Source organism: Pan troglodytes, chromosome 2 (genome assembly GCF_028858775.2).
Source record: "Pan troglodytes isolate AG18354 chromosome 2, NHGRI_mPanTro3-v2.0_pri, whole genome shotgun sequence".
Classification (NCBI taxonomy): domain Eukaryota; kingdom Metazoa; phylum Chordata; class Mammalia; order Primates; family Hominidae; genus Pan; species Pan troglodytes.
In genome coordinates, this window is record NC_086015.1 from 101499986 (window position 1) to 101503600 (window position 3615).

General features: G+C 34.1%; 1 pseudogene; it reads left to right on the top strand.

The window, feature by feature from the left end:
* The first annotated feature begins 2050 nt into the window (after window positions 1-2050).
* On the top strand, window positions 2051-3043 carry LOC100609362 (olfactory receptor 5H1-like; annotated as a pseudogene).
* Window positions 3044-3615: the final 572 nt, after the last annotated feature.

Below are 3615 nucleotides of genomic sequence, written 5' to 3' on the forward strand. Positions count from 1 at the left end.
GAATTTCAGTTTTCCACTCCTTCCTCTGGCAAAAGTCCCCAGTTGCACAACTGGGCCACTTATATGCTCAAATGAAATTTAATAAACAACATTTTACTGTGTTTGGAAAATGAAACCTTCAAAAAGAATGAGTATGCAATGAATGGCTACCTGTGTTATTGACATTGCTGTGCTACTGTATGCATTTCTTTTTAGAAAGCACAACGTATTTAAAGGATATCCATAACTTCCTTCAAAATACGGGTAAGGAAGAAATAATTTCTCTAATTTTCCATATCATTTATAGAAATGTTGACAATGCCATTTAATTCATTAACATTTTAGATTGGGTAACAATCTGTCATAATAGCAAGTACTAAACTGGATGACTCTGACTGGACTATTTTTATATTATAGTTTTATGACTATAGTATTGATAAATAGTTATGACTGAATTGTTCCTTTAATATTTTACTATTTTCTTGATCTTATTATAATGAATTAATATGAACTAGGGCATTAAGCAATTAAAACTTGGTTTAAAGGTTCAAATTACACTGATTCTTAGAATTATTTCTTGGAATTGTTCTGATATAAATACTCATTCCTTTTAATTGACCATATTCTCCAATTAAAACTTTTAAGGTAAATCACTTACATATTAACTCCTGTATCCTTACACTCATGTTTGACAATAATTTGACATCTCACACTGTAAATGTTATTGATGCACATAAAAGTTGCATTAAGTAGAGTCCTGGTATTTCTGCTTTGGCTACTTTTGAAACCAATGTCTTTTGTCCCTGTATTTCTCTCTCTCTCCATATTCCAAATGTAGGATCAATGTGTTTAATTGGCCATCCTAGATCACTTCCTTTACTCTAGATGTAAGAAGAATGGAAAAATGAGTTTCTAGTTCTTTTGGCTTCCAGGGCAGTAGATAACCTCTGACAGCCTCTATGTCTTGGATGGCAAAATAAGGTCACATCTTGGCCATTAACAGGACATATGTTCACTTTGTTACCTCTTTAATATAACTGGCTTGAGTTGATTTTCTTGCCATCCTTTTTGTTTCTTTTTTGCTCTCCAATGGATACATCATTTTTAATTATGCCTTTGACTACCGCAATGAATCCAAGTAATCATTTCTATTGAAATCTCATGGGCTCATATTACTGATCAGAACACACCTAGTTGTCCAGATGATGCTCACACCAAAACCTTGTCAGAATATCTGAGTTCTCAATGTTTAATTTCCATCTTCCCAGTCACCAGGTAACTCCTCTCTCCTTCACTGACCACTTCATTCCCACAAAATATGTCACAGAATACTAGAGATTCTACATTCTGAATTCTTTAGAATATATCTCTTTGTCTTACCATCTCTTTCAATGTCATATCACACAAAGATTAGACACTTAACGTGCATTTGAATCAACTGGAGGGTATTTTCAAATAAAGACCCCAAGACCTCATTCCTGAAATAATTTCTATATTAAAACCTCACAACCTATATTTTTCAAAAACACTCTCTCAGATAGTATTTATGGGTAATCTGATTAGGGATTGCCTGGAACTTACTACAACTTTCTAATTTGTATCCCTGAGTCCAGTTTCTCTTCTTGCAGCATATTTTCTACACCATCAAAAACTAAATTTAAAAAATATATTAGGATATAATGTCCCATCTTAAAATTGTTGGCACATGCTTATTATATGAAGAATAAAGGTTAAAATTCTTCACATGGCATTTATTTCAATTTTTTTTAATTCAGACCCTTCAAAAATCTTTCCTGTTGACACTGGATCATATGCCAGACACACAATTTTTCTAGTGCACTCAATAGTGTCCATAGAAATATACTGCATACAGAGAATGAGCCTCTTTTTATTAAAATCTGTTAATTACTGCACAGTTTCAAACCAAAATATATGATTTTTTCCATTTTTTCATTGCAACAAATACCATTTCATCAGTTATAGGACTGATTAAAAAATTGAGAGGGTTCTGATCATTTTAGGGTTTACTTCAACACCTCTTCCCCAATTTCAACTCATAATGCCATTGCAAATGTTCCCTTTCATTTGTTGCATTTTGTTTTAGAGGACATGCAGTGAGGACATGGAAGAGGAAAATGAAACACTGCTGACAGAGTTTGTTCTCACGGGATTTTTATATCAACCACAGTGGAAAATACCCCTGTTCCTGGCATTCTTGGTAATATATCTCATCACCATCATGGGGAATCTTGGTCTGATTGCTGTCATCTGGAAAGACCCTCACCTTCATATCCCAATGTACTTACTCCTCGGGAATTTAGCTTTTGTGGATGCTTGGATATCATCCACAGTGACCCCAAAGATGCTGAATAACTTCTTAGCTAAGAGTAAGATGATATCTCTGTCTGAATGCAAGATACAGTTGTTTTCGTTTGCAATCAGTGTAACCACAGAATGTTTTCTCTTGGCAACGATGGCATATGATCGCTATGTAGCCATATGCAAACCTTTACTTTATCCAGCCATTATGACCAATGCACTGTGCGTCCGGCTATTAATCTTGTCATATGTAGGTGGTCTTCTTCATGCTTTAATCCATGAAGGATTTTTATTCAGACTAACCTTCTGTAACTCCAACATAGTACATCACATTTACTGTGACATTATCCCATTGTCTAAGATTTCTTGTACTGATTCTTCTATTAATTTTCTAATGGTTTTTATTTTCTCAGGTTCAATTCAGGTATTCAGCATTGTGACTATTCTTGTATCTTATACATTTGTTCTCTTCACAGTCTTAAAAAAGAAATCTGATAAAGGTGTAAGGAAAGCCTTTTCTACCTGTGGAGGCCATCTCTTCTCTGTCTGTTTATACTATGGACCCCTTCTCTTCATTTATGTGGGCTCTGCATCTCCACAAGCAGATGATCAAGATATGGTGGAGCCTCTACTCTACACTGTCGTCATTCCTTTGTTAAATCCTATCATCTACAGTCTGAGAAATAAGCAAGTCATAGTTTCATTCACAAAAATGTTAAAAAGAAATGTTAAGGTTTCATACTAATATCCTTTCTCTAATTACAAAAATAGTCACAAAATTGTGCAAGTTAGAGGTAACTATGTTGTTCAGACATTTTTGCAAATATAACTGCTCTAGCACTTTAATGAGCTAATGTTTTAGTACCTAATAAACTAATCACAATATGTCTAATCACAATATGTCTATGTTATTCAAAAGCATTCTAGAAATTTTTATCATGTTCATATAATAGAATAATAATCGCAGAAAGCAAATAAAATAGCCTAGTTCATCATATAACTACTTGAGTATGATGGTTTCGATACTAATACCACTGTATTACCTGAGATGCCCATCACCTTTAACCCATAGTGGAGGCAGATTTGTTTTTGAGTGAACAGAGGTAAATCCCAGTAATTCTGCTTACCATCAGAGGTCTTCCATTTCACTACATTTGGAAAGGGTGAATTCTATTCTGGTAGGGAGTCAACTCACAGGATAAGTAACAAAATAAACAGAAATTGAAATGCAATGAGAAAAATAAAAATAGAAGGAGATAACAGTGAAGGCACTGCCAAAGTGTAAGAGCATGTTCTTAACTCCGTGTGCTTGTATGA